Below are 27,875 nucleotides of genomic sequence, written 5' to 3' on the forward strand. Positions count from 1 at the left end.
ACAAACCCCATCATGCGCCCGGCCGCATTTTCCACAGTGGCTCTGGCCCTGCTGGCCCGTCGACCTAGAGTCGAAACCGTTGGGTTTCTTCGGTGAAACCCCAACTGACATCCCAATCTCCGCCTTCCTCTTCCCTATGTGCTCCAGATCAATCTCTCGCTCCCGTGCCCTGGCTAACATATCATCTAGTGTCGGGAAGGCGGAAAAACTAACAAACTCCCAGATGTCGGATCTCAACAAATCATGGTATCGGGTCCTATTCATCTCCTCATCAGTTGCATACTGGGGCACCAAAAAAGCCCTCTCTCTGAACTTGGCGGTGATCTCCGCTATAGTCTCTGTCGTTTGTATCATATCAAGAAACTCCCTGGCTAGCTGCTGCACCTCAACAATCGGTGCAAACTCTGCTTGAAACCTGGTCACATAATCTGGCCATATCATGGCCTCAATGTTCGGGGCTCCCAAGGCATAGCCGAACTCCTCCCACTAGTCCCAGGCTCACTCCCTCAAGCATTCGGCTGCGAACCTGACCTTCGACCAATCGGGGAAGAAGCTCTTCATCTGAGCACACTCGATGTCGGCTATCCAACGCCTGGCTGCGATGAGGTCCTTCACGCCAAAGAAATCTGGTGCCCCACATCCCATGAAATCCTTGAAGGAGAGTGTGCAGGCCCCCGACTGGCTTGCAGCCATATCGGCCTTGAAGATCCGCAGACAACCCTCCATCAACTCCATGATACCTTCCTTGATCGACCCGAACAATACAGGGGTCGCATCAAGGATGCCTCTCGTAATCTCTGATGAAATGAAATCTCGCATACCCTCATCAATTGGTTCAGATCCCATGCCTAAACCAGATCCATATCCTTAACCTCCCGCTGCATGACGTTTCACCACCATACTAAAATATAACCACATAAACAATTAGCATACACACGAGAAGATTGACACTCTCGGGTTCCCTAGATTTGTCATGGTCTTCCTGACATCGGGGTATAAATCCTGTGCTTTTAGTAGCACGGGCCCAATACTACCTTCCACACCTATTTATATCCTCCTCAAGGACTACCCCGACCCCACCAAGCACCCTTCCAAACTAACACGCTCTCAAACTATAAGGATCCCTACGTACCAAACATCTCATAAGGACTCCCTAAGACTCCCATCCCCACCCTTTTCTGCTATCAGCTGCAAAAGGAGCTTCTACAGGTGTCACCTAACTACTGCATGAACACAGTTACATACTACTAGTACCAGATAATTTTTCGAATGTTAGGTTCCACCCTACTGTTGGGTTTTGAGCATTCTAACACTCCTATGGTGTACATGCAACCCTATAAACCTTGGATCTATGTTTTCTCTATTATACATGCAAATATTAACTATTCCAAGGTTTCATCCTAACTAGCATATTATGAAGCACCTATACTACAAAGTTCTAGTTAGATGACATACCTTGTGATGTAGCTTGATGTCTTCAAGCTTTAAGAGCTTAGCCCCAATAGTGTGGAAGCCTCAAATGGAATCACAAATCACCAAAACACCTTGGAAAAACTTGAGAGAATATGTATGCACACTAAAAATCGGCCCATTCTTATTTTCACACACTTGTGCCAATTTTGTGAGCCAAGGACCCCTTTATATATTATGGAGGATTAGGGTTACATCCATGTAAACCCTAATACCCATGACCTTTCATTTACATAGGATCCATGGGTTAAAAGCTCCATGGACCATCCATGAAAGCTTAGCCCAACCTAAATGAACTTGGCCCATTCCATATATATAAGAGTCCATATTTAATTAGTTCTTTTTGATCACTTAATTAATTCTAAATTAATTCTAGATCAATACTAATTAAATAATATGATTCCATATTAATATATTAGAGCTTATAATATATTAATATAAATCATAAATATACTATTCTCAAAAGACTATACATATAAATTGTGCCGGTGAAGTGCAACCCAAATGGACTATGCCGGGTCGGGTCAAGTACATACCAAATATAGTTATGGACTTAGACATTAATCCAACAGTATCCCACTTGGATAAGTCTAAAACTATTATTGAGTATGACTTCAAAACCTAACTGGCAATCGTAGCTCTTAAAGCCGCTGTCGAACTCTGACCTTGTCAATGACTTGTCCATTAGATAAGGGATCATATATTCCTCCATTCTAGATATTATATGGACTGAGACATGGATTATAATCATTCTCTCTGTCCATTTTTTGTTTCCCGATTTTCAATTTATGATGACTGAATGATTGAACAAATCAAATCAGTCCTGGCTTGGCCAAGCACTCACATGTGTCATCGCTAAATCATCGAGGGGCCCACAGATATCGCTTTTATCCCGAAGGTAAAAGGAATGGATAAACTTCGACTCATATGGCTTGTTCTACTACTTGTTGAATCATACACAAAGGCACGTTTTATAACATCGAGTTACCAAATGCGTTTTCGTGCAATCAATGTATAACCAACTCATAGTAACAACTCATATCTCTAGGTTTGAAGAATATAAGATATTATCGTCTCATGATCACTCGTGATAAAATCCATGAAGTGATTCAAATGAGCGCGGGTTGAATCCAATACTCAGAACTTATGAGCACTCATGAGTGTTGTAGCACCACTTTGTCCACCAACTTGGACCTCTACAAACCAACCCATGACAGTCTTGATTCATATCTACTTCCAACATATCACCGACTGTGGATGGTTTGAATAACTTAATCATTCAGGAAGAGCGACTTAGTTATTCTGGAAGTCAAAACATGCAAAGTGAAACACAAGAATAAATGAATCAAATATGGTATCAGACCCTATGAATATAAATAAACACTTTTATTTATCACCATACTGATTACTCATTATTCATTGTTTCGGTTTTATCAACTTTATACTTGAATTAAAAACACTAGTTGTCCCATGCTCCAAGCATGTACACTATGTTTTTCTTAAACAATAGCTTTGCCATACACCAAGTATGCACTCTATGTTTGTATATGATCCTTACTTTTTGAAATAAACCAATTAAACATAATTTCAATGATTCTAATTTCACACTCCCAAATCCTTATCGAAAAATGTGAGAATTTCAAATTCCTATCATTTATCGAAATCTGTTTAGCTTTTAAACTTATATGCATTGACCCTCCTGTAATGAATATGTACAAAGTCACAAAGACTTGTCAACAGTCATTATAAGGTATTCCAATGGAGATCAACTCCATGGAAACTAAGTCTCATATTCAAAGTACATTGCTTTGGACATGCTTCTTGCATTAAGTTTTCTAATCTTACACAGATAACTTCCACCTATGGAGACAACTCCATATTCTCATTTTGACTATCACTTCTGAATAAGAGATGCCTCTTTTCAGAATATGTCAATATGGTCCTTCCAAAATTAGCACTATACTTCCAACTGTCCCTGAGCAACCAATCTTTGGTAAACCTCAGATTGTCCTCGACAATTGCTTAATCATTTTAGTCATATCCAATTCTAGACCTTTTCCCTTCTTAATGCCTCTGGCATTTGGAAAAATTTAGAAATGACAAATATTATAGCACATGCAATCGATCCTGTACCCAAAGCAAATGGTACACGATTCATGATGTCTCACATAAAGACATGATTCTAGACTAGTCTTTTGCTACAATATTTTTATTTGCCATGTTTTCAAAATTTGACTATGAAGAGGGATGTCGTAATCATAATCGAATTTTGAGAACGCAATATATAGAATTTCCTTAAGTTGAACCAATCCAACATGAAATTCATATATATATATATATATATATATATATATATATATATATATATATATATATATATATATATATATATATATTCTTGACTAAAGATGATTAAGGTCTCAATCTAAGCCTTTAGAACTGAAATGAAGTATATCCTCTCCCTTAATTATAGCAAAACAACTTTTTCAATCCCCGCAGCCTCACAAATTGAAACTTTTGTTTTCTATAATTAACATTGCTAACTTGCAACACTAACAATAATTATCATGCTCCCACTAACATGATAATTATTAGCAGAACACTTATGCTCCCACTAGCTTTGACATGTACTCAGAAATCAGCTGTACTTCTAGAAATCAATACTTTATTGACTTTCTTACCAAAGTTCAGATTTCTGATACGAGATGTTTTGATAAAACTTTATCAAAATCATACACCTTTCCTTAGATAGCATGCATGTGTGTCTAAACAATTTCAGAACTATGAAAAGGGATGCCGTAATCATAGTCTCAATTGTTTAGACCTTTTGCCATCTGCTTCAAATCTACTTGGTGGAAGTGTTTCCTCACCATCATTTTCATGAATCGGAGAGAAACCTTATGACCCTTAGATTTTATGGTGTATGTGTTCTTATCCATGTGAATCGTCAAAACCATAGTCACAAGACAAGGATAATGACAAATCCAAACTCATATGGACTGAACTTATGCAATCTTAACTTCTTGCCACCTGGCAGTATAGGGCCTGCCATTGCTTCCAAGTTGTTATGCAACCAATTGAGAACTTTCAGAACTCCTATGCAAAGCCAACTTTAACTGGAATGGGCACAGAATATGTCAACACGATAGGTTATAAACCTCAAGTTGTGTGCTAGTGAAGAACCTCAGGTTTTATTCTTGATTAGTTCTTGAAATTCTTTTTAGGATCTTTAAGACTCCCGCTATCCTCTTGACATATAAGACTATCTTGCCAAATATTCAAGAGATAGTGCGGATTCTTTATCAAGACAAACACTTCACACAATTGGCCTTAGTTGGTCTTTGTTTTATCCAAAACATCACAACTTACCAATTTCAAATGTACAAGAGTAGGACACCTTTACTCTTACATTTGACAAGTGTTTTAAACCTTTCTTTATGATATGTCACTCAAGTTACAATCTTAGAGTATGACTCTAAGAATTGTTTTGGAACGAAGTATGACTCATCTTCCTGATCTAACCATTTCAACAATTCATGACTCCTCTTCTTAGTCATAAGAATGCACTAAGATGACCTTTAGAGGACTAATTGTGATATGATTTCTAAATCATTAAGATGATCACAAACATGATACTAAAGTACTCTCCCATCTTTTCAGATTTGAGAAACTTTTATCTTTCTGCCTAATTTGATTCTTCCCATTCGTTCTGCCATACATTGAGACTTTTCCAATGTTTCAGAATTATACTTAAACTTGTAAGTATAACCATATTTACTAAACTTTAGTAAATCAAATAGTCTTAACGAGCTTTGTGGTGGACATCACCAGTGCACAAGAATGTATACTCGATCCCTTTAGTCCTTCACTTGACTCACACATCCATGTGAACAAGTAATTAGTCTTGATTTTCCAATGCTTGAAAGTTCTCATTCATCATATTATTCAACTTGCATGATTCCAAGTTTCGGTCCAATTGAAACTTGGGTGATGAGGAACTTTCCTGATTTGGTAAATTTAGACACTACCACAAATAAAAGAATCAAATCCATTTTCCAATATTGCTGTCAGTGGAATCATATAAGCAACAATTTTCCACAAATGCCATTGTAAGGATACTTCAAATAAATAAAATTAAACAATTTTCTTTTATTTTAAAACTTTGCGGAAAAACTTATCCTTACAATCCACATGGAAAATTGTTGTTATCTATTCCTTAGCAATATATCATAACTTCTTAAGCAACTGCTCAAAATTCTGATGCGATCGAAATCCACCTTCGCGATCAGAATCAGCATATACTTCCTTTAAGATTTCTCTCTATTCTTTGATTCTTAAAACATCAACATGTGACCCAGTCACATCATGTAATGAGGATCTCAGAATAGAACTTAACAGAGTTAGATAATGGGCTCTACCTGATGTAGAGTCAAACTTATTGACTTTAACATCCTTAGGTAAATTTGGCAGCTTTGCAATCAACGCCCCTTCCTTTGGCAAAATAAACATATGGACCCTTTGGTAATGGGACTATCTCAGACTTAGCCTTTCTCTTTACCATTTGGTCAACCGGGTTGACTATAGCCAATCCCTTTCCATTGGGAAGAGAATGCTTTTTCTGGATTTCCAGTGTCACCATTGTCACTGTCCATAAAGTTTTTGGGAAGTTGATCTTCTAATCAAATTTGCTTTATTATCGTTCCAAATCATTGCTGATTCAGCAGCACCAAGCAAATAGATATGATCATTAAGGTTCATGTCATAGTCTGTTTCATAGTAGTCCCAAAGGAACTCACTATGTGACTTAGAAAGTGATTGAACATCCAACTTTCTCAAGACTTTGACACCCAACTCTCCCGGCTTGTCAATATGTGACTTCATCTCTAAGATGTGATCACACATAGACCTTGCTTGCCATTAGGGCTTGAGTGACCTTGAACTTGTGGGTTAGGGAGAATAATTGGAGGAGGTGGACGAAGAGAAGTATGACTTCCATGAGCCAAACTCGGGAAGTTATATTCATTAGGAAAGCTTGGTTTGGGAAGATCATTGTTGTATAAACCAGACATCAACAATGGGAGAAATTCACGTAAAGTTGATTTAAGTCCTTAATATAACACCCAATATGATATATTAAGGCTAGGACCCAACAAACTATTTTATAACTTGGAAGAGGGATGCCGTAATCCAAGCTATAAAATATTTGAAGGTAGGTGAATGACGATTCACCAATTTCCATCAAGATAAACGAAATGTATTATTAGGTTTTAATTGGTTTTGAAACTCCTAGATTCTTTTAAGATTCATTGAACTTTTCAATGGCATGTTTCAATCTCGAGTGTGCCCTTCAGGTTTTGTGACTGGGATGCCGAGGATCACAAAACAAGGTGTGAAGTAACCATGCAAATATACTTGGTACCCTTAATATTTACCCCTCAATCGATGTGCCGGTTAACCACACACGCTCCAACGATACTATGATAAACATTAAGTTACCCTTTGCCTACCTTGTTAAGTCCAGGTTAGTGTGCCGGTTAACCACACACGCTCCACTAACGGTTTAAACAAAGTGCAAAGTGTAATTTCATGGATTAGCACCTTATTCACATTTTCCTAAGTAACTAAGATTGAGAATTTATAAGTGTTTAGTTACTTAGTATTTATCATTATACTTATAATGAAGGGAGAATTATAGTCCTTGTCCTACCTGTTCGGCTAACGACCCTCCACCAGTCAAGGAAGCGGTGGGTGACAGTGGACACCCATTAAACTGCCATTTTATAGGCAGTAACCTTATACCCCCCTTATAGACCGGCTTCGTGAATGAGGCCTACTAATGGTAAGACGACTTGCTCTTATACATATAATATATTAAACTTTTAATATTATAATAGTATAAGGGTGTATTTTAGACATTTAAAATACTTGGTGGTTTAATCTATTAATTAAACTATACTCTTAATTTAATTAAATTTAAACCATGTCATTATGGAATTATTAATTCTCTTTTAATTAAACACTTTAATTATCTATTAATAAAGTCCATAAGAGTTAATTGAATTATTCAATAAAAACATCATAATTCCAATTATTAAATTCAAAATTAAAACCATTTAATTAATTGTTTAAGTTATGAACCCAAGAGTTTTAGAATTCAATTCTTTTTTTTTATCATAAAAAACTTTTTCCAAATTCCAAAACTTGAGGGCAAGTTTTGTAACTCTTGAAAACTTTTGGATTCCATAACTTATGGAGGTTTCAAAAAACTCTTTAGATTAAACTTTTAAAACTAATAAAATAATCATATCATTTTATCTTTTACAAATAATTAGTTTTTCACAAAAACAAGTAATTATCTTAAAATTTGACAAACGTCATGTTTTTTTTTTCTTTTTTTTTCAACTTGAAAATAAAACATTTGCATCAATATAACAGAAAACAACCCATGGCTCTGATACCACTGTTGGGTTTTGAGCATTCTAACACTCCTATGGTGTACATGCAACCCTATAAACCTTGGTTCTATGTTTTCTCTATTATACATGCAAATATTAACTATTCCAAGGTTTCATCCTAACTAGCATATTATGAAGCACCTATACTACAAAGTTCTAGTTAGATGACATACCTTGTGATGTAGCTTGATGTCTTCAAGCTTTAAGAGCTTAGCCCCAATAGTGTGGAAGCCTCAAATGGAATCACAAATCACCAAAACACCATGGAAGAACTTGAGAGAATATGTATGCACACTAAAAATCGACCCACTCTTATTTTCACACACTTGTGCCAATTTTGTGAGCCAAGGACCCCTTTATATATTATGGAGGATTAGGGTTACATCCATGTAAACCCTAATACCCATGACCTTTCATTTACATAGGATCCATGGGTTAAAAGCTCCATGGACCATCCATGAAAGCTTAGCCCAACCTAAATGAACTTGGCCCATTCCATATATATAAGAGTCCATATTTAATTAGTTCTTTTTGATCACTTAATTAATTTTAAATTAATTCTTGATCAATACTAATTAAATAATATGATTCCATATAAATATATTAGAACTTATAATATATTAATATAAATCATAAATATACTATTCTCAAAAGACTATCCATATAAATTATGCCGGTGAAGTGCAACCCAAATGGACCATGCCGGGTCGGGTCAAGTACATACCAAATATAGTTATGGACTTAGACATTAATCCAACACCTACAACAGTTGGACTCAAACAAGATCCACGCCATAGAGTTATACCTACCCTTCTGAAATTATCCGATTGCAGCAATATGTAAACCAACGCATTCATCCACTAGATAGTTAGTACCTTCCACCATACTCGATGTCGGAAAGGCCCAACTAGTAAGGAGCTGGGCAAGGCCGCCCGGAGGCGCCGGGCGGGGCTGGCGGGCGCGCCCCAGGCAGGGCTGGCGGGCGCGCACCAGAAAGGGATGGCAAGGGAGTGCCAGGCGAGGGAGCGCCTGGCCGGGCCGACAGGAGAGTCCCCAGCAGGGCTGGCAAGGGATTCCCCAGCAAGGGCTAGCAAGGGAACGCCAGGCAGGGCTGGCAGGAGCGCGCCAGGCCAGGCTGACGCGCTGGAGCAGTCTAGGCCATGCCAATGGACCATATATCATCAAGTCCCCCCAGTCTGGTGTTATTGGTACGCGGCCAATGACATCGGACTGGAACTACTCATATAAATTGTACGTCGTCAGTACCCATAGATGAGGCCAGGGCAGCGCCAGACATCGTGATTGGTATGTTTTTATTTATTGTTCTGTTGATTATTTTATGGTATGCTTATATTAATGTTTTTATTAGGTATATTCTTAGTGAATTATTTTCCTGCTCTTGTGTTATTTGAATCGGGCGAGAGTCGGTCCTCCGTGTCTCGATCTTTTATTTGGGATTTTAGTATGACCCTTAGCCAGTTAGGGTGTATGTTGCGGGTTTCTATCGCCAACGAACATGGCGTTTCTGTAACGCCCCGAATCTCAGGTATTAGTTTTACAGCTTTATTTTTTCTTATTGAAAGGTCTGCTCGACGAGTTGGATGCCCTGACTCGTCGAGTAGGAACGTTTTGGCCACGTGTTTAAGTGACCAACTCGACGAGTCGGAGGACACGACTCGACGAGTTGGAGCTGAAGGATGAAACCCTAATTTTCGGGGTTCTTCACACTATTTAAAGGATCCTTTTCCCCCTTAGCCTCCCCTCACAGCCCCTTGTGAGTCCAGAAACCCTAATTCGTGTGTGCACTCCATTGTTGTGTGATTTTCAAGCTTGGAAGGTGATTTTCAAGAAGAAGACTTGAAGTATAAGAGGAGTGTTGCAAGAGGACCTAGTGGATCAGACCCTTTTGCTTATTGGCATAAGTTTGAAGGTAACAAGTCGTTACCTTGACCTTCCCTCTTTTTAGATCTCTTTATGTTTAAGATTAGGGGTTTCCTAGCATGTATCTTAGCCATTTGTAAGCATGGGCTAGGGGATGAAGTTGCAACTTCAGATCTGAGCTTATATTGGTCTCTATAACTATAAAGTTTCTAGCTTTAGCAAGTATGAACCTCCCCTTTTGAGTTAAACCTCATTATAAGCTTGGATTTGATATTCTAAGCCTTTAGATACTTGCATGCACATAAAGTTTGCAACTTTACGTGATAAAAATTCCTTGGGGAGCTTGATCTGCAATATGGAGCTTTGGGGGTGGCTTAAAAGCATCTGAATGAAGAAAGGACCGAAGGGACTCGACGAGTTGCAGGGCCAACTCGGCGAGTCCAATGAAGATTGGCCTTGAAGGTTTCTTCATGGACTCGGCGAGTCAGTAGGGTGACTCGACGAGCCAATTAGGTTTTCCTCGACTTCAGATTACGCATAGACTCGACGAGTTGGTGGTAAACTAGGCGAGTCAGTGAGGGTTTTACGACCTTCTGAACCCTTAAGGAACTCAACGAGTTGCTAGCTGCACTCGACGAGTTAGGTCAACATGGACTGTTGACTTTGACTTTGACCAATGGTTGACCAGTTGACTTCTGGGGGTATTTTTGGTAACTTGGAAATTTATGGGAATGGGCCTATGGTAAATATAGGTGGTGGAGTTTGTGGCTGTGGTTCGAGAGTTTGAGCTATCACTTCAGTTCGATAGTTGTGAGGTGAGTTTTCCTCACTATGCTCAAGGGTCTAAGGCACCAAGGCCGACCCTTTTTTATTGTTACTCTGATATGTTATGTTAGTATGAGCTGTTAGATTAGCATCCTGGTAGATAGGATGATATTATGTTCCTATGATTTGTAGATCAGTATCTTGGTAGATAGGATGATGTTATGCTATTATGATCGGTTAGATAGGTTTGTATGTCTATAGACTGTTATGTGATTATCTGGTATATATGTGCACATGTCGATTGGTGGTTGAGGCTCCTCTGCTTTGTGCGAGAGCCAACAGACCTGGGCGTTCCAACCCGATGGTTGTAGGTCGTGAGTATTCCATCCCGAGGATGATTGGACTCGTAGTATAAGGGAATTCCAACCCGATGGGTTGGGGCCTGGGGTATTCCATCCCGTGGATGACTGGACCTATAGTATGATGGGCATTCCAACCCGATGGTTGATTGGACCCATAGTATGCTGTTTGTGTTATATGTATGTTGATGTGAGAATGGGTATTTTGGGGTAACTCACTAAGCTTCGGGCTTACAGTTGTTGATTTTGTTTCAGGTACTTCTGATGATCGCGGGATGGCGAAGGCATGATCGTACACATCCTGTTGTTTATGATTTGATTCTGGGATATTTTGACATTAAACTATTTTGAAAACAACTTTTGTAATAATCAATGGTTTGGGGATATTTTAAAAGTTTAAATTTGGCATGATTTTTATGGATGTTAGAAGTTGGTTTCAGAGCCATGGTTTGAGTGAATTTGAGGAACACTCGTGTGAATCCAGTCTCAAACTAAGGAAAATATTTTCGAAATGATTTTAAATGGTTTTCAAAATAAGAAAAGGAGGATGTAAGTGTACGATCAACCGGAGCCAGTAAGTAAACCCCAAAATACCATGCAGTTATTTGATTATGTGATATGTTAGAACAACATGCTAGTACTAGGCTAGGCATCTTCAGGAATTGCATGATCGAATTTCCTGATTGTATGATGCCTGATAGCCTAGGGTTTTCATTATATGAAATTGACATCATTAATGTAGTTGCTTAGTGTATTCATCACGGCCGTACATAATTAAGATCTTATAGCCTGAGAATGTTTGGTTTGGTCTTATTTCCTATCCTTGTTTGATGAAGGGCTTAGGGTAGGATCAGGTATTCGAAAGTATATAGGGTCCAACATTATGTATGAGTAGCATACACTAGTGCTTTAGGGTTGGTGGAAGTTTAATGGATGGTTGAGTCGTGCGAGGTTAGTAGACCAGTTATGATACTTGAGACAGAGAGGATTGAGCGATCACCATGCATATGTATATCGTTAGGGTGTTGTGATGATACTTGAGACAGATATGGGTAGGTGTAGAAGGTATTGTGGGCCCGTACTACTGAAAGCACAGGACCCATACGTGTAGCAAGGAAGTCATAATCCCTAGGGTTTAGTTGGGAGTTGGTTCCCTGTTATTTATGCGGATTATCTGATATCTTCCTGGTATATTTTCTGTATGGTGGTTACGAGGCGTTTTATGACTTGATCCAGATCGGTATTAGGGCAGGGAGATCAGTATCCCCTGACGGAGCCCGCGATTATCGGCAAGGGTGGGCCAACGTTGACAGAGGATCGTGTCAGGGAGATCATCCGCAAGGAGGTGGTCGGGATTGTCTGGGGTCAGATTTCGGAGATGTTTGGGTCTATTAAGACCTCTATGATGGAGTAATTTGATGACAGATATGCAGCCCTTGCTGAGACGGCTGTCGCAACAGCTACAACGGCTTTAACAGCGGCAGGGGGAGGAGCTGGCCGAGCTTTTCAGTCCCGGGACTTCGATAACACGAAGCGCCCAACATTTGATGGTACTCATGATCCGATCAGAGCCATGAGGCGGCTGTCTGGCGTGGAGGGCTGTTTCTTCACGTGCTCATGTCCTACTGACCAGAAGGTCAGATGTGCCCTGAACCTGTTGAGGTCTGGGGCAAAGGACTTGTGGAGACTTATGACTGGGTCTTATGCGGATGATCAGAGAGCTGCTGTTACTTGGGAGCAGTTCAGGGATATGTTCCACGCTCGCTATATTCCACGGGTCGAGCTGGAGCGGCTAGCTCAAGAGTTTTTGGAGTTGAGGCAGGAGGGTGAGACTGTGACTGAGATCACCCGTATGTTTACGGAGAGGGCGATGTTTTGCTTGGAGTTTGATTCCGAGCAGGCTCAGATGACACATTTATGAGCATGCTCAAGACTGACATCCGACAGTTTGTTGCTACCCAGCGATGTGACACTTTGTTGGATTTACAGGAGGCCACCAGGCGGCGTGAGATGGAAAATGAGTTACAGTTACGAGAGCAGAGGCGGGCCCCGACGCAGTCACATCCGGCGCCGAAGCGGTCCAAGACCGCTGATACTAGGGCCAGAGGTCAGCGTGGCCGCACTTGTGGAAAGTGCGGAAAGGGTCATTCTGGAGTTTGTCGATTAGGTAGCGGGTGCCACATGTGTGGCAAGGAGGGGCATTATGCGAAGGATTGTCGCCAGCCCACCCCAGTTCCAAGTGTGAGGTTATGTTACCACTATGAGCAGATTGGCCATGTGAAGGCCAACTGCCCGTTGCTCGCCGCTAAGCCGGCGCAGGCCCCCGCACCAACTACACTGAGGATCACTAATGGGGGTCAAGGTAGAGCAGCGCCCCCGAGGGTCCAGGGACGTGCCTTCCAGCTTATAGCCGAGGAGGCCAGAGCACCACCGGATGTGGTTGCTGCTATGTTTCTATCCCTTACCTTACTAATTATATCTGTTTTATGCTTATATGTTTGTACCTGTGATTAGGTACGTTATTAGTGAACTCCTTACCTGCTTTGGTATTATTTGACTCGGGGTCGAGTCGGTCGTTTGTTTTTCAGACTTTCAGTAGGGAGTTCGGGTTGCTAGTGGGAGAGTTAGAGTGTCCGTTGCGAGTCTCTATCGCCAACGAACACGGGGTTTTCGTTTCTTCGGTATATTGGGGCTGCGTATTAGAGATTTTCGGAATATCTTTTCTGATAGACCTGATTCCGATTCCCATGGGGGATGTATGTGTGATTATGGGTATGGACTGGCTTAGTCGCTTTGGGGCTATGATCGATTGCGAGGGTCAGCGAGTAGTGGTTCGAACCCCAAGTGGTGGATAACTGACTGTCTATGGCGAGGGTACCAGATTGGGATCAGTGTTTTGTTCAGCTGCCAGGGCTCAGCAATACATTCAGCATGGGTGTGCGGGTTATCTAGCGTATGTGGTAGATACGCGGGCCAGATATCAGGTTTTAGTTTCAGAGGTTCCGGTGGTCAGGGAGTTTGCTGATGTGTTCCCGGAGGAGTTACCTGGAGTGCCTCCGGAGAGGCAGGTCGAGTTTAGGATCGACCTAGTGCCCGTTGCGGCCCCTATCGCCAAGGCGTCATACCGGTTGGCAGCACCAGAGATGTAGGAACTGTTATCACAGCTACAGGAATACTGGGAAAATAGTTCATTCGTCCGAGCAGTTCCCCCGTGGGGAGCGCCGATACTCTTTGTCAGGAAGAAGGATGGTTCACATCGGGTGAAGAACCGTTATCCACTCCCGAGGATAGAAAATTTATTTGATAAGTTGCAGGGTTCATCTTGGTTTTCCAAGATAGACTTGAGGTCTGGGTATCATCAGGTCAGGGTCAGAGAGGAGGACGTGGAGAAGACCACGTTCCGAACTCGTTATAGACATTACAAGTTCGTGGTGATGCCGCTTGGGCTCACCAACGCACCAGTAGTGTTCATGGACCTGATGAATCGGTTTGGCAGACCGATGCTCGATCGCTCGGTCATAGTATTCATCGACGATATCCTTGGAGGACATACAGGTCGACGAGCCCCTGAATTACATAGAGAGACCAGTGGTCGTACTGGAGAGGAAAGTAAAGGTTCTACAAAACAAGGAGGTACCTTCGGTAAAGGTACAATGGGAGCACCGAAGAGGGTCTGAGTGGACTTGTGAGCCAGAGGCTGAGATGCGGGAGCACTATCCGGAGTTGTTCACCGCAGCGGACTTCGAGGACGAAGTCTAGTTCAACTGGGGGAGAATGGTAACACCCCGACTCTAGGGTATTAGTTTTACAGCTTTATTTTTTCATATTGAAAGCTCTACTCGACGAGTTGGATGCCCTGACTCGTCGAGTAGGAACGTTTTGGCCACGTGTTTAAGTGACCAACTCGACGAGTCGTAGGACACCACTCGACGAGTTGGAGTTGAAGGATGAAACCCTAATTTTCGAGGTTCTTCACCCTATTTAAAGGATCCATTGCCCCCTTAGCCTCCCCTTACAGCCCCTTGTGAGTCCAAAAACCATAATTCGTGTGCGCACTCCATTCTTGTGTGATTTTCAAGCTTGGAAGGTGATTTGCAAGAAGAAGACTTGAAGTATAAGAGGAGTGGTGCAAGAGGAGCTAGTGGATCTGACCCTTCTACTTATTGGCATCAGTTTGAAGGTAAGAAGTCGTTACCTTGACCTTCCCTCTTTCTAGATCTCTTTATGTTTAATATTAGGTCTTTCCTAGCATGTATATTAGCCATTTTTGAGTATGGGCTAGGGTCTGAAGTTGCAAATTCAGATCTGAGCTTATCTTGGTCTCTATAGCTATAAAGTCTCCAGCTTTAGCGAGTATGAACCTCCCCTTTTGAGTTAAATGTCATTATAAGCTTGGATTTGATATTCTAAGCCTTTAGAGCCTTGCATGCACGTAAAGTTTGAAACTTTACGTGATAAACATGCCTTCGGGAGGTTGATCTGCAATATGGAGCTTTGGGGTGGCTTAGAAGCATCTGAATGAAGAAAGGACCGAACGGACTCGACGAGTTGCAGGGCCAACTGGGCGAGTCCAATAAAGATTAGCCTTAAAGGTTTTTGCATGGACTCGGCGAGTCAGTAAGGTGACTCGAGGAGCCAGTTAAGGTTTCCTCGACTTCAGATTCCGAATAGACTCGACGAGTTGGTGGTAAACTCGGCGAGTCAGTGAGGGTTTTATGACCTTATGAACCCTTAAGGAACTCGACGAGTTGCTACCTGAACTCGACGAGTTGGGTCAACATGGACTGTTGACTTTGACTTTAACCAAGGGTTGACCAATTGACTTCTGGGGGTATTTTTGGTAACTTGGAAATTTATGGGAATGGGCCTATGATAAATTTAGGTGGTGGAGTTCGTGGCTATGGTTCGAGAGTTTGAGCTATCACTTCAGTCCGACAGTTGTGAGGTGAGTTTTCCTCACTATGCTCAAGGATCTAAGGAACCAAGGCCGACCCTTTTTGATTGTTACTCTGATATGTTATGCTAGTATGAGCTGTTAGATTAGCATCCTGGTAGATAGAATGGTATTATGTTGCTATGATTTGTAGATCAGTATCTTGGTAGATAGGATGATGTTATGCTATTATGATCGGTTAGATAGGTTTGTATGTCTATAGACTGTTATGTGATTATCTGATATATGTGCGCCTGTTGATTGGTGGTTGAGGCTTCTCTGCTTTGTGCGAGAGCCAACAAACCTGGGCATTCCAATCGTATGGTTGTGGGCCGTGAGTATTCCATCCCGAGGATGATTAGCCTCGTAGTATGAGGGCATTCCAACCCGATTGTTGTGGGCCTGGGGTATTCCATCCTGAGGATGACTGTGTTGGATAAGGTGTCTAAGTAAATAACTATATTTGGTATGTACTTTACCCGATTTGGCATGGTCCATTTGGGTTGCATGGCATATGAACAATTTGGATAGACTTTTGTGAGAAGAGGATATTTATGGTTTATTAATATATTATAAGTTCTAATATGGTAATATGAATTATTTAATTAGTATTGATCATGAATTAGTTTGGAATTAATTTTGTGATCAAAAGAGACTAATTAAATAAATGTGGATTGATTTGGTAAATCATTCATTCTTATATATTGGCTTATGATCAATAATTCTTCATGATGGGCTAAATGTGACAACCCGAAACTTTTTCCGTTATCCTTACCCAGTTTTCGTTAATAAAATTTGGGTTTTTATTAAATTCCGTCAAATTTCTTAGTTTGAGAAAGACTTTACGTTTTAAATAAATAATATGTATTTTATACGAGTCGGAATAAACCGGAATCGCAAAAAAAACTCGAACCTTCACTCAAAAATCACCGAGTTCACGGCCAGAACGAGTTTATGGTCGAGTACGACCGTAAACCCATTTACGGTCGGTGTCAGGTGGACCCCACCACCGACCAAACCCCAGTCTATAAATACTGAACCCCCACCCTCATTTGAACCTTCTTGACCGGAAACACCCAATTTCTCTCTCTAAACCTCTTGACCGTAAACACCATAAAGCCCTCCTTTCACCGAAAAACGCCGGAAATCATCATTTGGGGCCGTTTGGGAGCCTCTGGAACAGTTTTTCGTCGAAAACAAGCACCCTTGTTCTTGAGTTTACGGTCAATATTCATAGACCGTAAACCTGTTGCGACCGTAAACTCATCAATCTTCATAGACTGTAAACTCACCAGATCTCCTTAGACCGTAAACCCTATGACCGTAAGGTCATTAGACCGAAAACACATGGGACCGTGAACCCATGGAACCGTAAACTGTCTGTCGACCGTAAACAGCTCTTTCATGGGGAAAAGCCTGTTTTCTCAATTCAACCAAGTCCCGGTAACATTCCTTAACCAAAAACAAGTGTTTATCTAACACTTTATCTAACGAAATCGCTAATTTAGATACATATATGTATTTATTTGATATTAGGATTCCGTTAAGTGCAACGTACACCAACTCAAGGATCGTCCAGTTCAATCCTTTGCATCCAACCAACTGTGAGTTCATACCCCTACGCTTTTATAAGTTTTTATAACGTTTTCAGGGGGGAATACAAGCCAAACATAAAGGTTTTCACAAGTTAAAAACTGATGCAATTACAACAAGTTTTACATCAAACATTTAGATTCTTTATCCCTTTTGTAATATGCGGAGCATAAGGGACGTTTTCTAAACATAATTGCATAGTTTTCAGAACAGTACATGAACACAACTTACCAGTCAAACTATAATAGGTATAGTTTGGGGAATTCATTACCGATTTTACAGATTCAATGTACGTACCAAGTCAAACACATAAACTATGACAGATTTAGTTTATCCATACGAATAACAAGAGTATCTTACTAAATAATTATTTTGTGTATAATTATTTATACTCTACACCGTTTACAACGATTTCGAACTCGAGAACAACCGATCTACACGTAAACTAGTTAATACATTATTGTGAGACCTATCTTCGTTATGCCCTTCGGGGTACCAATAAATCCTCACCGTTAGTATAACCAGAGTCTCCTGGAGGGAGAGCGTGAAATTTATGAATAGATCTATTGGGGACCGACAATCCGACACCTGAACTGTTAGCTACAGTTAGGCGGGCACGCCTGGGGTGACAAATTTTGTAATTGTACGATGCCTGAAGAAACGTCAAGGAGGTCACCGGTCATATTAGCATGGTTATACGACTCACAATAAGTATAAACTAATCTTTGTTTACGGGATTTCTTACTTTAATAGTTTTATTTTAATTAATGAAACTACCTATCTACTTACTGGAGGGTATTCCAGGGACACAACCTTTAGTTTTGTTTTAAGTAATAAAACTACCTTACTTACTGGCGGTAGCCAGGGTTTTCAAACGAAACGTACCTCACTTACTGGCGGTAGCCAGGGTTTTCAAACGGAACATACTTTACTTACTGGTGATTGACCAGGATTTCGATACAAATGATATTTTACTTATAATGAAAGGAAATCACTTGTACAAATTTAGTGACTAGTTTTCAATACAAAAACATGCTTATGAATTCACCAGCTTTATGCTGATACGTTTTCAAAACCGCTTGTATTCTCAGGGCAACAATAGACAGGTACCTTCGCCAACTTTTGGAGAATACGGAGCATCTTGGAGTCTCGTCTTTATCTTTTACTTTTGTTATATGCTGACATGTACAAACTATGTTTTCAAACGGATGTAAATATTCATATTGTAATGTAATGGTTGTGTTTACTTTGATTGTTATGATATGATTGTTGTGATACTACGCATGACGTCACCCGCCCCCCGACGTTTCCGCCGTCCGTTCTGACGGTTCGGGATGTGACACTAAACCCATGTGGTGACCCATGGATACTCCATGGAGTCTAAAACCCATGGATCATGAGGAATGTGGAAAGGCATGAGTTACATGGTGTAACCCTAGTATGCACACTATATAAAGAAGCCTCATCCTTGTAAAATCGACACTTAAGTGATTCTAGTGAGGGCTAACCGATTTTGGTGCATATCAATCTTCTCTCAAGTTATTCCAAGTTGTTGGTGGTGTTGTCTGAAGCATTTGAGGCATCACATTTGGGGTGCTAGGCTCATTAGGTCTTAAGGAATCCAAGCAACAAGAAAGGTATGTCATTCTACTAGTTTTTATATTACATATACCCCAATCATATGCTAGTTAGGATGAAACCTTGGAAAAATGAATGTTTGCATGTATAATAGAGAAAACATAGATCCAAGGTTTCTAGGGTTGCATGTACACCATAGGAGTGTTAGAATACTCAAAACCCATCAGTGGTATCAGAGCCTAGGCTAGTTTTCAATTATACTTGATGCAAATTGCTAAAAAATCGATTTTTCTGCTCACTGTTCAGTGAACTCACCGAGTCCATGGGGGCACTCGACGAGTCCATGTGAAAACTCATCCTACTCGTCGAGTAGGTTCTTGCACTCAGCGAGTAGGAGGCCCTGAGTTCAGAATTTCGAGTTTTATTGTTGGAATTGGACTAGGATCATTACGCTAAACTGTTTTTAGATTGTTAAACCTGTTTTTGATGTGGTAATGATTGTGCTTATCCCATTTCAATGATAATTGTCAAAGTTTCAAGTTTCATATTAAGTTCATATGATTCTTGAAAATTGTTGATATGAATTATGCGTGCTTATGAGTTTTGTTAGATCATAGAAATTATTTGACATGCTTGCTAGTTTAATTGTTGATCTAAATGCATTTTAATGGACTCCATAACTTGTCCTCAAGTTATGGAATTCAAAAATTCTTTTCATTAAAATCATTAAAACTCATAAGTTATAGAAATGAAAGGTTTTGAATAGTTTCAAAAGTTGCCCTCAAATTTTGGAATTTGTAAAGTCACGCATTAATACTTTAATTTCAAACCCTAGAATTTTAAAAGTTTAAAATTCAAACCTTATACTTTATAGTATTATAAGTTAATAATATATATATATATATATATATATATATATATATGTATAAGAACAAGTCAGTCTTACCGTTAGTAGGCCTCATTCACGAAGCCGGTCTATAAGGGGGGTATAAGGTTGATGCCTATAAAATGGCAGCTTAATGGGTGTCCACTCTCACCCACCGCTTCCTTGACTGGTGGAGGGTCGTTAGCCGAACGGGTAGGACAAGGACTATAATTCTCATTAAAAGTATAATGATAAATATATAGTAACTAAACCTTTTATAAATTTCCAATCTTAGTTACTTTAGGAAAATGTGAAATTGGGTCTAACCCATGAAATTACACTTTACACCTTGCTAAAGTTGTTAGTGGAGCATGTGTGGTTAACCGGCACACTAACTTGGACTTAACAAGGATGGCAAAGGGTGGTTTAAGGTTTATCATAGATCGGTGGAGTGCATGTGGTTAACATACACATTGGTTAGGTGATAAAATTAAGAGTACCAAGTTAATTTGCATGGTTATTCACACCTTGTTTGTTATCCTCGGTATCCCAGTCACAAACTTGAAGGGCATAATCGAGATTTAAACATGTCATTGAATTGTTTAATGGATCTCAAAAGATCTAGGAATTTCAATCCAATTAAAACCTAATAATCTATTTCGTTTTTCATGGTGGAAATTGGTAAATCGTCATTTACCTACCTTCAAATATTTTGTAGCTTGGATTAAGGCATCCCTCTTCCAAGTTATATAATATTGTGTTGGGTCCTAGCCTTAATATTTCATTTTGGGTGTCTTATTAAGGACTCTTTATCTAATCTAAACTTGTCTTTCTTTCTTTTCAGATGTCTTCGAACAATGCTTCTGGCTAAAACCCTAATGGCTCCTTTTCTCTCATGAATCTTTGTGGGAGAGTCATCTTTGATGGGACTAATTTCAATGATTGGATTAGAAACATAAGGATGGTCACTCGCTATGAAGACAAGGAGTATGTCCTTGATAAGGAGCTAAAGGTTATTGATGAGTCTTCTGCTACTCCAGAGGAGATTGATGAGTACACTACCCATCAGAAGGATGCCACTAAGGTATCTTGTATCATGTTGGGTACCATGACAACAGAATTCCAGAAATCGTATGAAGACATCTACCCTTATGAGATGCACCAGGACCTGATGGAAAGATACCATCAGAGTGCTCGTCAGGAAAGGTATGAAATCATCACCTCCATGATAACAACGAAAATGAAGGATGGAGAATCCATCATGGGCCACCTGCAAAAAATGCAAAGATTCGTGGACCGTTTGCTAAAGTTGAATGTGAACTTTGATGAAGAGTTAGCAATAGATATCATTCTACGCTCCTTACCCTCCTATTATGATCAGTTCAGCATGACCTATCATATGAACAAGGAGAAGGTCACACTTAGCAAATTTCAATGACTTTTGAGGACTGCTGAAAGTAGTCTCAAAGGTAAGAATGTTGTTGCCACTCCTACCACCGCCCCTGTGCTGGCAATCGGGCAAGGTAAAGGGAAAAAGAGGAAGACCCCTACGAAGGGTACCAAGGGAAAGTCTCTTGATGGCTCCTATTCGAGTGGAACCAAAGGTGGTTCTGCCACTCCCTCTTCCAACCCGAAGGATGCACAATGCTTCTACTGTCAGGAAAAAGGGCACTGGAAGCGAAGCTGCCCCAAGTACTTGCAGGATCTTAAGGATGGGAAAGTGAAACCCACCCATGCAGGTATTTACACTATATTGTCTAATAACTCACCACACACTAATTCTTGGGTCCATGATACATGGTGTGGAATTCACATTTGTTTTGGTTTGCAGGGTCTAAAAAGAAGTGAGGATGTGGAGCACGGGAAGATAAACTTGATCATGGGGAATAGGAAAGTTTCACCTGTCACCAAGATTGGATTTTATTCTTTATTGCTTAGTAGTGGATTAGTATTAGATTTGAATAAATGTTGTTACTCGTCTGAAATGGCGAGAAATATTATTTCTTTTCATGGTTTGTACAAACAAGGATTTACTTTTTCATTTGATAATGTATGTGGTGGTATTAATGCTTTTTATAATGGTGTTCTTTATTTTAAAGCATTACCTTGTAATGGTGTATATGAAACTGTGTCGGTTGTAGACAACTTAGGAAATAATGTATTGCATATTGATTCTTCCACTAGTTTGGATAAGGCATCCTTGTGGCATTGTCATCTTGGAGATGTCAACAAGAAGCGCATAGGCCAACTCCAAAAGGCTGGAGTCTTGGAGTCATTTGACTTAAAGTCAGATGATAGTTTCAAATCTTGTTTACTTGGAAAAATGACAAAGTCACCCTTCAATGGTACTTGTGCTAGGGGTGAAGGTTTGTTGGATCTCATACACACAGATGTGTGTGGACCCTTCAGAACCACCACAAGGGATGCTAACCGCTTCTATGTGACTTTTACAAATGATTATAGTAGATATGGCTATGTCTACTTAATCAAGCATAAGTCAGAAACCTTTGAGAAATTCAAAGAGTTTAAACAGGAAGTGGAGAATCAGTTGGGCAGGACGACAAAGATGCTCCGATACGATCGGGGTGGTGAGTATCTTAGTATCAAGTTCCTTAACTATCTTAAGGAATGTGGAATTGTTTCACGATTGACACCTTCTAGGACACCACAACTGAATGGTGTGGCTGAGAGGTGCAATCGAACCTTGTTGGACATGGTTTGTTCCACGATGAGTCGAGCTTCGTTACCAATCTCATTTTGGGGGTATGCCTTAGAGACTACCGCCCATAACCTTAATATAGTCCTTACCAAGAAGGTTGCCAAAACACCTCACGAGATGTGGACTGGGAAAGTTCGCACTCTAGACCACATCAAGATTTGGGGTTGCGAGGCTTTTGTGAGGTGCGAGACTCACGATAAGCTCGAACCTCGAAGTGAGCGGTTTATTTTCATTGGCTACCCACAAAAATCTTTTGGTTATCTCTTCTACAGACCGAGTGACAATGTTGTCTTCATGGCGAGAAGAGGACTCTTTCGTGAGAGAGAATTCATAAGCCAAGGAAACAGTGGGAGACAAATTGACCTTGAAGAACTTCAAGAGTCAAGCGGTGAAGGAACCTCAAACACCAGCAATCAACCTGAGGAGGAAACTCTTGTTGATCCGATTGATGAGTCTGTACCTCGGAGGCGTTCCATGAGAGTTAGGAACACACCTGAGTTTTATTATGGTTTCCATATTACTACAGAAGGTGATGCATTTATCAGTGATAGTACACTGATAAATTTAGATGAACCTAACAACTTCAAGGAAGCCATGGTAGGCCCTGAATCTGCCAAATGGAAGGAGGCTATGGACAACGATATTCAGTCCATGTATGACAATAAAGTTTGGAACTTGGTTGACAATGTACCGGGTTGTAAGACAGTCGGGAGTAAATGGATCTCCAAGAAGAAGACCGACATGGATGGGAAGGTACACACTTATAAGGCGCGACTAGTTGCGAAGGGTTTTAATCAAACACCGAGAGTTGATTATGATGAAACCTTCTCACCAGTAGCGAATATTAAGTCTATTAGGGTTATGCTAGCCATTGCTGCATTTCATGATTATGAAATATGGCAAATGGATGTCGAAACCGCTTTCCTTAATGGTAAGTTGGCTGAGGATGTTTACATGAGTAAGCCAGAGGGTTTTGTCGATGCAAAGCACCCTAATAGAGTGTGTAAGCTTGAGAAATCCTTTTATGGATTAAAACAAGCATCTCGCAGATGGAATCTTTGTTTCAATGAGAAAGTCAAAGAGTTTGGCTTTTCGAAGAACGAGGATGAGTCCCGTATATATGTTAAGGCTAGTGGGAGTATAGTTAGCTTTTTGGTATTGTGTGTGGATGACATACTACTAACAGGAAATGACATCCCAACCTTGCAGGAGGTTAAGTCCTGGCTTGGGAAGTGTTTCGCTATGAAGGACCTTGGAGAAGCTGCCTATATCCTAGGGATAAGGATATTAAGAGACAGGAGTAAGAGACTAATTAGACTTAGTCAGAGTACCTACTTGAATAAGGTGCAGAAAAGGTTCAGCATGCATGATTCCAAGAAAGGTGACTTACCGATCCAGAGTAACACCAAACTGAGTAAGACTCAGAGCCCGAGTACAGAGGCTGATATAGCTTAGATGAGTCGAGTACCATATGCTTCCCATGTAGGCTCGATCATGTATGCTATGACTTGTACTCGCCCTGAAGTGGCCTTTGCTTTGAGAATGGTCACCAGATATCAATGGAATCCTGGCAAGGCTCACTGGACTGCGGTAAAGAACATTCTCAAGTACCTGCGGAGGACTAAGGACTAGGTCCTTACCCTTGCTGGGAGTGATGACTTGAGAGTAGTGGGGTATAGTGACGCTAGCTTTCAGACTGATAGGGATAATTTCCGCTCTCAGTCGGGCTGGGTATTTACCCTGAATGGAGGAGCAATTACTTGGAAAAGTTCCAAGCAGGAGACAGTAGCTGATTCAACTTGCGAATCAGAATACATATCAGCAAGTGAGGCGGCGAAGGAGGCAATATGGCTGAAGAACTTCATTGGAGACCTTGGAGTTGTACCAGCTATAAAGGATCCTACGGAGATTTTCTGTGATAACGAGAGTGCAATTGCCTTAGCCAAGGAACGAAGGGATCACGGCAGATCCAGGCACATCGACAGAAAATACCACTTCATTAGACATTGAATAGAAGAAGGACTCATCGTGGCAAAGAGGGTATCATCGGATGAGAACCCAACAGATCCCCTCACGAAGGGACTATGTAGGGTTAAGCATTTATAGCATGCGCAACGCATTGGGCTGAAGGATGATATTATTTTTAGTAATTAGATAGCTTTCGAAACTTGTAATTGTTGAAATGTAATTGACATTTGATGTTTAAATAAAAGATGTCTTTATTTACTAGTATGGTACTGTCTTGTGTCAATCTTTTACTATTGTTTCAGTTTGCATGTTTTAACTTCCAGAATAATTATGTTATGGTATATCATATTATTCAAACTATCCACAGTCGATCATACTTTGGAAGTAGGTATTAAAATAAGATTGTCATGAATTGGGTTTGTAGATTTGTCTGAATTGTATTAGACATAGCAATTGTTGCTGCAACATTCATGAGTGTTCATAAGTTCTGAGTATTGGATTCAACCCACGCTTAGTTGTATACTTCATGGAATTTATCTCGAGTGATCGTGAGACGGTAATATCATATAAGTCTTCAAACCAAGAGATATGAGTTGTTTACTATGAGTTGGTTGTACATTGATAGTACGAAAACGCATCAGTAACATGATGTTATAAAACGTGATGTTGTGTACAATTTGATGATTAGACAGTACACGCATATGAGTCGAATTTTATATGTTCCTTTTAGTCCTTGGAGGATTAGAAGCGATATCTTGGGCCCCTCGATAATTTTGTTTTGACTTATGTGTGGGGCCCGGTCAGAACTAAATTGATGTGTTCGATTAAGTTCTACGTCAAACAAATCGGAAATCGGGAAACAAACTGCTGGACAATAAGTACGACGTTGTTCCATGTATTTGTCCGGCTGATATCTTGAGAACAGAGGAGTATATGATCACTTATCTAAAATGGTGCAACTTAGTTCCGCGAGACTTTGAAAGAGCGACGATTGCTGGTCGAATCCTGAAGTAATACTTGCAGCTATAGTTATTAGACTTACCCAAGTGGGAGACTGTTGGATAAGGTGTCTAAGTCAATAACTATATTTGGTATGTATTTGACCCGATTTGGCATGGTCCATTTGGGTTGCATGGCATCGGAACAATTTTGATAGACTTTTGTGAGAAGAGGATATTTATGGTTTATTAATATATTATAAGTTCTAATATATTAATATGAATTGATTAATTAGTATTGATCAAAAATTAGTTTGGAATTAATTTTGTGATCAAAAGAGACTAATTAAATAAATGGGGATTGATTTGGTAAATCATTCATTCTTATATAGTGGGCTTATAATCCATAATTCTTCATGATGGGCTAAACCCGTGTGGTGACCCATGGATGCTCCATGGAGTCTAAAACCCATGGATCATGAAGTATGTGGAAAGACATGAGTTACATGGTGTAACCCTAATATGCACACTATATAAAGAAGCCTCATCCTTGTAAAATCGGCACTTAAGTGATTCTAGTGAGGGCTAGGCGATTTTGGTGCATATCAATCTTCTCGCAAGTTATTCCAAGTTGTTGGTGGTGTTGTGTGAAGCATTTGAGGCATCACATTTGGGGTGCTAGGCTCACAATGTCTTAAGGAATCCAAGCAACAAGAAAGGTATGTCATCCTACTAGTTTTTATATTACATATACCCCAATCATATGCTAGTTAGGATGAAACCTTGGAAAAATGAAAGTTTGCATGTATAATAGAGAAAAAATAGATCCAATGTTTCTAGGGTTGCATGTATACCATAGGAGTGTTAGAATGCTCAAAACTCATCAGACTGGACCTATAGTATGATTGGCATTCTAAACCGATGGTTGAGGGCCTGGGGTATTCCAACCCGATGGTTGATTGGACCCTTAGTATGATGTTTGTGTTATATGTATGTTGATGTGCGAATGGGTATTTTGGGGGAACTCACTAAGCTTCGGGCTTACAGTTGTTGATTTTGTTTCAGGTACTTCTAATGATCGCGGGAAGGCGAACGCATGATCGTACAGTTCTTGCCTATGTGGTTGATACTCGAGTGGGGGAGCAGGTATCGGTTTCAGATGTACAGTTTTCAGGGAGTTCGATGATGTATTTCCAGAGGAGTTACCCGGTGTTCCTCGCAAGAGGAAGGTTGAGTTCAGGATTGACCTTGTGCCAGGTGCGGCTCCGATTTCCAAGGCGTCATACCGTTTGTCACCACCCGAGATGCAGGAGTTGTCCTCTCAGCTTCGGGAGCTATTACGCAAGCATTTCATCAGGCTGAGAAGAAGGATGGTTCACACCGGATGTGCATCGATTACCGATAGTTGAACAAGTTGACGGTAAAGAACCGTTATCCACTTCTGTGGATCGACGACCTATTCGATCAGTTGCAGGGTGCATCTTGGTTCTACAAGATCGACTTGAGGTAGGGATATCATCAGGTGAGGGTGATAGAGGAGGAAGTGGAGAAGACCGCGTTCCGGACTCGTTATAGGCATTATGAGTTCGTGGTGATGCCATTTAGGCTCACCAACGCGCATGCAGTGTTTATGGATTTGATGAATCGGGCGCGATTCGGTCCTTTGTGTCTCAATCATTTAGTAGGGATTTTAGTATGAATCTTAGTGAGTTGGAGTGTCTATTGTAGGTTTCTATCGCCAATGAAAAATGGGGTTTCTACATCGAGAGTTTATCAGGGTTGTGTATTAGAGATCTTCGGGGTGCCTTATCTGATAGATTTGATCCCTATCCCATGGGGGATGCTTGCGTGATAGTGGGGATGGATTGGCTGAGCAGGTTTGGTGCTATGATCGATTGCAACGGTCAGCGAGTGATAGTTCGAACCCCAAGTGGGGGAGAACTGGTTATCTATGTAGAGGGTACCAGGGTTGGATCAGGGTTTTGTTCGTCGGCCAGAGCTCGAAAGTATGTTCATCGTGGGTGTATGGGTTATCTTGCCTATGTGGTTGATACTCGGGTGGGGGAGCAGGTCTCGGTTTCACATGTGCCAGTTTTTAGGGAGTTTGTTGATGTATTTCCGGAGGAGTTACCCGGTGTGCCTCCCCGAGAGGCAGGTTTAGCTCAGGATTGACCTCGTGCTAGGTGCGGCTCTGATTGCCAAGGTCTCGTACCATTTGGCGCCACTTGAGATGCAGGAGTTGTCCTATCAACTTCAGGAGGTGTTAGGAAAGCAGTTCATCAGGTCCAGCAGTTCTCCGTGTGGAGCGTCAATACTGTTCACCAAGAATAAGGATGGTTCACACCAGATGT

Source organism: Lactuca virosa, chromosome 5 (assembly GCF_052849685.1).
Source record: "Lactuca virosa cultivar CGN04683 chromosome 5, Lactuca_virosa_CGN04683_v6, whole genome shotgun sequence".
NCBI classification, from domain to species: Eukaryota; Viridiplantae; Streptophyta; class Magnoliopsida; order Asterales; family Asteraceae; genus Lactuca; species Lactuca virosa.